The sequence below is a fragment of the Mus caroli genome, chromosome 16 (assembly GCF_900094665.2).
Source record: "Mus caroli chromosome 16, CAROLI_EIJ_v1.1, whole genome shotgun sequence".
Lineage (NCBI taxonomy): Eukaryota > Metazoa > Chordata > Mammalia > Rodentia > Muridae > Mus > Mus caroli.
Window position 1 is genome coordinate 23727574 of NC_034585.1, and position 9686 is coordinate 23737259.

Here is a 9686-nt window from a genome sequence, read left to right on the forward strand (position 1 = left end):
TCTTTCTTTCTTTCTTTCTTTCTTTCTTTCTTTCTTTCTTTCTTTCTTTCTTTCTTTCTTTCTTTCTTTCTTTCTTTCTTCTTTCTTCTTTTCTCCTTTCCCTCGTCTTCTTCTCAGGGCAGTTGCTCGCTCTAATGGGTATGATATGTTTCACTCTTCTCTCATGGTTTTAATATACATTTCTTCCATGACTCAGAATAGCGAGAATCTTTTACATGTTTATTGGTCATGGGCATATACTTTTCAAATGAATCTCTACTCAACTCTCTTAATTATTATTAAATTAGGTTATTTGTATTTCTGTTCTGTTGTAGAAGTTCTTTATAATTACCACTGGATTAATATGGATTTGTTGTTGTTGTTTTTATTTCCTCTCAGTGTGAATTTTTTTCTTAGATACATTTTCAGGTTTAAAATATCCATTGTTTTTGTCACGTGGCATTTTTAAAGAACTATGCATTAGCTTTAACACTGTGAAAGTGAAGCAATGACACTGTTACCACCAAATTTTATTAGTAAAATTTTAGCTTTCTCTTTTAGTAGCACATGGAAATATGTTCTTGGTCACCTCTCTTTGCCTTGTTTTGCTTTTTGAGCAAAGCTGTAGATGTAGAAGAGGCCACATCTACATCTAGGCTGGTGGCTCTACTCTCCCTTGTTTGCTCATTGCTGAATCATGTATTTGCCTGTTTAACTATTGGAATTTGGGTGTTTGTCTAGTCACTTTTCAAACATCCTGTAACAATGTCCCTATGCATATTTAAATTTTAAGCTATATTGTAGTTTTTTGATGTCTAAAACTTTGTATCTGTATGCAACATCTGTCAGTGTTTTGAGACTTGGTTCTGGGTCCTCCGGACTGTATTTTCTATTGTTTCTTTTTAGAACAAGGTCATCCTGTATCAGTTTTACTCAAGGTACTTCACAATTGACATGCTGGAGCTATGAAATTTACACAAACTGCTGCTCTTGTGAGTGGTCACCTAAATGTCAGCCTATGCTATTACGTGGCCAGTGGAACATTTTGGTGGAGGAAAATGCGTTTCTTGGAAACATAGCACCAATAAATAAGGTGGCCTTCAGTGGCAGTGAGAGTACCCTGCTGTCAGCAGCAGCAATCAAAGCCATATTGGAGGCATGATGACCAAGGAATAAAGAAAAGGGTTCTGATTGGGGGTTGGGTATGTGTGGGGGTAGCTAACAATTTTTATCCAGTTCCATGAATTTTACAGGAATAATAAAATTAAGGTCTCTGACCACAGAGGTCTTTACAAGTACCAGGATGAGAGGTGATATTAAATCTTAAGACCTTGGCCAAATTCCAAAGTGGGTAATTGCTTTCAGGCAATTTTAAATCCCCTTTGCAACCTCTAATGCAGTCCTCACAACATTCCTGGGGCCAGCTTAGCTGCATCCTGCTACTCCTTATTGGAAAGACATTACTGAGCTCTGCTCTAGAGAACCCTTGACACCACTAGAGAAGATTTATTATAACTGTCACTTCTATCTTTAACTTTTGAAGAGTCCCTAAAACTTAGTCTGTTATAGAAAAGTCTGGATATTATTAAGTGTGTTGTGTTTGGCTTAGGTATTCTTCAATGACTATGTTGGGTATAGTTGAAGCATGAAAAGTCTGTGTTTGTATGTGTGTGTGTGTGTGTGTGTGTGTGTATGTGTGTGTTTGTATATGTGTGCATATGTGCATGTATATGTTTGTATGTGCCAGTGTGTGCATGTATGTGTATATGTGCCTGTGTGTTCATGTATGTGTATTTTTGCCTGTGTGTTTATGTATATATGTTCATGTATATTCATGTGTGTGCATACATTTGTGTTCCATGTACACAAATGGATGAGTGTGCAGGTGTACATGTAGATGCTTGGTCAGGTGGCTCGTGTCTTCCTCTATCACTCCCTAACATATGATATCTCTAATGAAATCAGAAGTCCAAGCCTTGTGCTAGGCCATTGGCTAACAGTCTGTCTCCACTCTCCAATGCTGGAGTCATGGGCATAAGCAGCCATACCCAACTTTTTATGTGGGTGTTGGGATTGGAACTTAGGTTGTCTGATTTTAGAGCAAGTGCTTGCTCTTCTACAGTGAGCCATCTGCCCAGCATCCAAGGTCTCTAACTGGTATTACCTGTGCTGACCTGAGCAAGGTTCTTTTGTTCATCTGCTTCCAGGAACTCCTAGTTTTCTGCCCAGTTCTCTTGCACAGCTAGGAAGAGGTTCACAGCTTTTTTTGTCATCATCTACTCCATGGGATAGAGATTTGGTCAAGAAAGAGGTCATTTCCTGTCTCTCCTTTGAGTAACTCTATATATACCACCTAACCTGTCCTCACCCTTTCTATTGTTTATGTGTCCTCTGCCTTTCTTTTTTCTTACAAAATCCTTTCTGTGCCCAAGCCCAACACCATGGCATAGCATGATCTTCTATCTGGAAGTCACATTCTAGTTCAGTGTACAATGTGAATGTGTCAACAGTCCCAAGTAACTTTCATTCCAGAAAGTTTCCTTTTTATATTCACTCCACATTTCTTGTTGAGTACCTTGAAGAATTTAATATTTCTTAATCATCAAATATAATTAATAGTTATAATAATGAATATAATAATTCATAACATATGAAAAAGAAAACTCAATACTTGTTTTAATTCTTGTGATCAATGGACAACTTGTGTGAGCATCAAATTCTTAAAAGTACAAAGAACATTATAGTTTATTTGAGATTAGTAAATTCAAAAAATCCCAGTAAATTTCTTATTTTTCCTTTCTGTTAACTTTAAGTCCTATTCAATAACTATATATGTACAAAGTTTATCAAATGTACTTAGAATTCAATAGCCTCCTGTGTTTCAAATTGTTGAGTTTTTCTTTCGTGTATACATGGTAAACAACTATTTTTTAGACATGGTTTCTATGGAGTTGAAATAAGTAATAATTTTTAAAATTTTCTCAAATTTTGTTTGAATTTGTGAAATATCAGGGTAGGTGAGGAATGAGCATGGCTAGACATTCTCTCCATCAAATTTCACACCTACAGGTTATTCTTATCACTCAATATTCATAACTTACGTGACAGTCCAAGGATTGACATTTCTAATTTTTAATTACTACTAATTTTCAGACACATGGTTTCCTTCCAAATTCTTAACCTCCTGTATCAGCCTCACTAGCACCAGCATTACAGGCTAGCATCACTATGCCTGGCTTTGTACATCGCTAATTATTAAGAATAAAGCAAACTCTACAAAAACAATACAATAAAGTAAAATTTAAACTGCATAAGTGATTTGAGAAGTTAATGTTGGCTGTGGATCACTGTAGGGCAATAATAGGAACAGCTTCTGACTTGCTCCAGGTGGTGACTCAGCTACTCCCAAAACAGGTGATTCCTTCCAGAATGAGTAGTAACCTAAGTCAGGACATGTGCACCAGGCTCCCCTCTACACTTAGCAGTACCACCCTACCCATCTCCTCTAGGCCTCTATATGCACTTAAGTTCCAGACTGCTTTAACTATTTCGGATTACAGTTCTAAAGGTGCAACCAAACAACGTGCTAAATATAGATTCTTGTGAAAACTAGATGTGGAAGTTGCTCCACTGGTTCTTGCTGTTTGGGATTAAGAAGCAGCTCAAGTTACCTCAGGACCTATCATCACCAGGTATGTCTCTAGTGCTGACACTTAATGAAGGCAACTTCCCAAAAGAGAAGACATAGTTCAGCTATTTGCTCATTTTTTCAAGTAAGACATGACTCAGTGGCTCACCAATTGCCAGGAAGAGCATGGTCACAATAACAACCATAAGGTGAAACATTTTGCACCACAAGAAATGAATGTATTATACTAGGTAAAATCACACATATCATATCAATCATACATTGTATCAACATGAAAACTGAGTTATTTAAAAGATAGTCTATTGACATGGATTCTCTTTACATGATTGTGTTCGCTTTGCCAAAGTTTTCCAACATGTTTCATGGTGTCTTTGTTTTGTACTTCTAAAATGTTCATTTAAAGTAATAAAAATTAACAGTGCAACATTGATTTTGAGCTATTTCAAACAAGGCAGAGTAGAAAGTAATGGTAGGTTCTTCAGTTAGAATTTAAAACTGTCTCAGTTTTGTGGTGTTGGGCTGTCTGCATATCTTGTCTAGGTATCATAATTTTTGCCTATAAAACCGGAAAAATACTTATATCATAAAGGTGGTGCCCATGATAACATAAGAGGCATAAAACCTGCAATGCTTAAGGACCACCTATCTTTCAGCAGGCAGAGTTATCATTCATCTATCCCAAACCATTTTTTTCAATTTTTTTATTAGATATTTTCTTTATTTACATTTCAAATGCTATCACAAAAGTCCTCTATATCCTCCCCCTGCCCTGCTCCCCTACCCACCCACTCCCACTTCTTGGCCCTGGCATTTCCCTGAACTGGAGCATATAAAGTTTGTAAGACCTAGGGGCCTGTCTTCCCGATGATGGCCCACTAGGCCTTCTTCTGCTACATATGCAGATAGAGACACAAGCTCTGGGGGTACTGGTTAGTTCATATTGTTGTTCCACCTGTAGAGTTGCAGACCCCTTCAGCTCCTTTGGTACTTTCTCTAGCTCCTCCATTGGGGTCCCTGTGTTCCATCCTATAGATGACTGTGAGCATTCACTTCTGTATTTGCCAGGCACTGGCATAGCCTCACAAGAGAGCTATATCAGGGTCCTGTCAGCAAAGTCTTTCTGGCATATGCAATAGTGTCTGGGTTTGGTGATTGTATATGGGATGAAACCTCGGGTGGAGCAGTCTCTGGATGGTCTTTCCTTCCATCTTAGTTCAGAACTTTGTCTCTGTAACTCCTTCCATGGGTATTTTGTTCCCTATTCTAAGAAGGAGCAAAGTATCCACACTTTGGTCTTCCTTCTTTTTGAGTTTCATGTGTTTTGCAAATTGTATCTTAGATATTCTAAGTTTCTGCGCTAATATCCGCTTATCAGTGAGTCCATACCATTGTGTGTTCTTTTCTGATTGGGTTACCTCATTCAGGATGACATCCTTCAGATGCATCCATTTGCCTAAGAATTTCATGAATTCATTGTTTTTAATGGCTGAGTAGTACTCCATTGTGTAAGTATACCACAATTTCTGTATCCATTTCTCTGTTGAGGGACATCTGGGTTTTACTGGAAGATCCAGCAATTCCTCTCCTGGGTATATACACAGAAGATGGTCCAACTTGTAATAAGGACACATGCTCCACTATGTTCATAGCAACCTTATTTATAATAGCCAGAAGCTGGAAAGAACCCAAACCGTTTTTCATATTGAGTAAAATTCTGGCATAGGTCAAGCAAGTCATACTACTTGCTATTATAGTAACAAAGTGATGTTTTGCTTCTTCTTCCAATGTCCAGTCAAGCACACTTGCCCAGCCTTTATCTCCACTGCCCTTCATGTTATTTCCAGCTAATGTCAAAAGATCCACCATGAATAATTCTTCCCATCTCTCCAGGATATGAGAAAACAACTTTCACTGGGCTTAGCCAGAGTACCATACTAACATTCCCACATTTCATGCCAATCCTGTTGCATCTCCTAGATTTATATGTCAGATAGTGACTGTATGAACTAATACGCTTCCCTTCTTCTCTCTGTTGAGCCACAGACCATTCCCATACCTCCATTCACTTTTGAGATGTGTTTTGTTAAATATCCAAGGCTGGGCCCAAAGTCATTTCACTTGGGCCAGCTCTGAGCTTGCAATTCTCCTGCCTCAGGTTTGGGAAGATTGAGATAAAATTAATGCTGCCACATTCCTGGAAACACAATCCCACCTCTCTGCCCAATTCAAGCTAGTGTTACCTGTTTCTCTTCTCGATCTTTTCTGAACAGAGGCCATTTTCCTTGCTCAGCATGCCAAGTGTACCAAGGGCATTTGATTGAGTGCTCTTGCATGTTATTGTGTCATGAAGGGAGTGTGACCTTCTGCAGCTCTTGAAGTGGGAGTTTAGTGTTGGTTTCAACACTAACAGGCTGTGTAACATTCTGTAAATCATTTTCTGTGATTCAATTCTCTCCTCACTACAAGCAGGAGAAATCACCCCCGCCTTTGAACAACATAAAGTAAAACAGATTATGTTGGGTTTTTTTTTTTTTTGGTTGGTTTTCTTTCTGTTGCTTTGTTTTGTTTGTTTGTTTGTTTGTTTGTTTTTAATTTCTGTTGGGTTTTCTTACTGTTGTTGGTGATGGTTGCTTGGTTTTCTTTTGGCCAGCTAGACTCAGTGTTATCTGGGAAAAAGAACTTCTGTTGAGAAAATGCTTACATTATTATCCACAGGCAAGTCTGTAGTGCCTTCCTTCTCTTGATCAATAGTTGATGAAGGTGGGTTGAGCTCATAGCAGCTTGTGCTGACACCAACTCTAGGCAAGTAGTCCTGATCTGAGCAAGAAAGCAAGATTTGAAAGTCATAAAAACCAAGTGAGTAAGCAGAGCTCCTTCATGGATTCTGCTTCATTCCTCCCTCCAGCTTCCTGCCTCTGTGGTCCTGCTTTGATTTCTTGCCCTGACTTTCCTCAGATGGAGTATAATTAGAGATTTTAAACTCAAATAAGCCTCTCTCTCCCCAAGTTGTTTAGGTCATGGTGTTTTATCACAGCTACAAAACAACCCAATTAAAACAGGCAACAGTATTAGGAATGTTGCTATAACAGCCTTGACCGTGTTGTTTGGGTAGAGATCATAGAAATGTTTTGAAAAGTTGGGCTGGAAAATCCATTGACTACTCAGAACGTATTGGGCTGTTTTGGGATCAGAAAGACAAGAATATTGACAACAGTGAAAGTGATGGAGGCCTGGCTTGTGAAATTTCAGAGAATCTGTGGCTCTGGTCAGCTGTGGCTGGAGAATTTGCTCTGATAAGAAGAGAACAACCACTGAGGTGAAGCCTTTTCCTTCCTGAGGTATTCGTCTTACAAAGCCAAGCCACACACTCAGTTGCAGCCACTCTGATGTGAAGAGATGATTTTATGATTTCATTCTGATGTCTTAGGTGACACTGCAACTCCTTGCCTTCCCTTCTGTCCTGTAATGAAGAAAGGTCTCTAAGCTATCTCAGCAATTTTCAAAGTTCTCTCTGCATATGTGTTTAACTAATTCGTGGAAGGATGAATGAGCAAGTGAAAACACCAAATCTCTCAACATTGATGTCAGAGGGAGAATCCTGCAGGGAATTTCAGATTCCCATATGACCATTTGAAAACTCTCATATGTAAATGAGTAATATACCTTCCTCTCTATCAGGGCATTAGCCAGTCCCCCTGATGTACATGGACAATACGGCTTAATAGCACTGGCCCTTCATATGGCCAAGAATAAGAAAATATCAGCACTTTTACACTGGTGCTGAGGTTTTTCGTCAGATGGTGAGCAATTTAGATAGGGTGTGCTTCAGAGACTATTGTAATGGTTTCCTGTATAGGAATACACAGGTGAAAATATCTATATGGAGAACAAGACTTTAATTGAGGTTAAATTTTCAAGGGTGGAAATTGGTAAAGGTGTTAGCCACTTACAAGACTAAGGAGAAGTATAATAGGGAAGTTTTCTTTCTTTGCATGTAAAGTTCTGGTCTTTAAATTTCCTGCCAGTAGTCAAGTGTCAACACTGCATAATAACCACCCTCTAAGACTTTATTAAAATCCTGACCTTTCTTCAATATTCCTGTTTGGGAGGAGAAAAGCAAGGTAAGAAAATTAGGTCTTTTCTAACAGGAGCCTGAAGCTTTAGAGCAGCCCAAACCACCCAGGCTCTTCTGGAAACCCTACCTTTAACTGTTATCCTGTTACTGACAAGCAGGCCTCCGTGGGGACACTGGAGGGCTATCACTGAAAGACAAGTACTCAAGGAAGGAGTGACAAATATCGAAGAAGCAGGAACTTGGAAGAACAGCTCTGCTACTTGTCTAGGATTGCTGTAGAACTGTCTAACCTCTGGGGATTGCAGCACTCTGCGGGTATTGGCTCCGCTCACACCTACAGAGATAGGTGATACTGAACCTTAGAATGCCCTGTAATATCTCAGCAGTGGTCCTATGCTCATCCAGACGCAACTGAAATGCCTGAATCTCTATGATCCTGGGAGCCTAACATGTCTGTCTAGCCAGCTCATCATAATAAGCTCCAAACTCCCTTAAAATATTTTCTGAAGAGCTCTGTATATGTATGCGTGGGGAGCTAACCACTTGGGACTGAATAACCTATCAGACTCATCCCTGGAGAAGACTAATTCTACCTATCTTAGAAGCCATTAATTGCTTGTGTAGCTTCTCCTCTAGGGTTGTGCTTTGTAAGATTTACCCATGCCTATTGGCATGTTAACTGATGTTGTCATTGTGTATCAAATACTTAACAAATTGTTTATTAAATGTGCTGACCCTTGTGAATATTGACCTCTTATCCCTCAATACTATCTCAACAGATGAGACCATTCCTCTTAGATGTAATCTTCTACAAAGAGGGAGCCTTTCTCCCTGTCTCTATGAAGGGCTGAAACTGTTCCCCAGTGACCATAGCCTACCTTCTTATTTCATAGGGACCACTCTTCTTCAGATTTTTAAATTACACTTATTGTTTTTATTTATGTGCATGACTGTATATGTTGGTAAGTGCACATGAGCCATTTGGTGTGTCCAGGATGGAGGATAACTTCTAGGAGTCAGTCGTGTTCCTCTGTCTTGTAGGTCCAGGGGTTTGAACTCAGGTAATCAGGCTTGGCAGTAGTTGCTGTTACTCATCTTACCTGTCCCAAACAATGTCCCTTTGCAATGTTCAGTTAACCTCTGTATCCAAAGGAATGAAATTTGATTCATTCCCCTACTATGAATGGTAACTGAATCAAATCTGCTTCCTTGCCTTATAATGCACAGCAGAGTTCATCTTTGACAGCTTCATGTTCTTGCATTTTGGGCTCCCAACCCATGTCTGTGCATACAAATGGAATCCTAGATGAGACCCAGATGTTCTTGTCATGTAATAATTCTGGACCTTAGTTTAACCATGAGAATTTTGGACTGGAACCAGTCCTATGGCTTAGCAGATAAACATACATGTGCTATAGCACTCATCCCCCAAACACATGCTTTCACATACACATATGCACACATAAGCACACACAATACACTAAATAATTAAATGAATAGACAATAAATAAATAAAATAAACAATTAAATAAAAGGACAAACACTAAATAATTAAATAAATAAAAACATAAATAAATAGATAAATAAATAAATGTAATAAGGTATTGGTAAGAAGAATGTTTTGAGTTGGGTTTATACTTGAACAGCTGCTCTTACTAAATGCCTTTTTGTTGTTGTTGATCTTTGTTACTTCCCTTTGCTAGGAGCTGTCTTATTGCCCCTGTGAAACTTTCATTCTAGTTAGGAAGGCATTCAATACATAGAGAAATTCCAATGTAACTAACATAAGAGAATACAGGGATTCCATGTGATCTTAGAAAAGGCTTCCCTGAAGTACCATCTGACCAGTGCAGAAAGATGTGAGTAACAGAGACATCATGCAGGAAAGACATCTCAAGAAGAAAGAACAGAAGTTGTGGTGGATTCAATATGCTTGGCCCAGGGAGTGGCACAATTAGGAGGTGTGGCTTTGTTGGAGGAAGT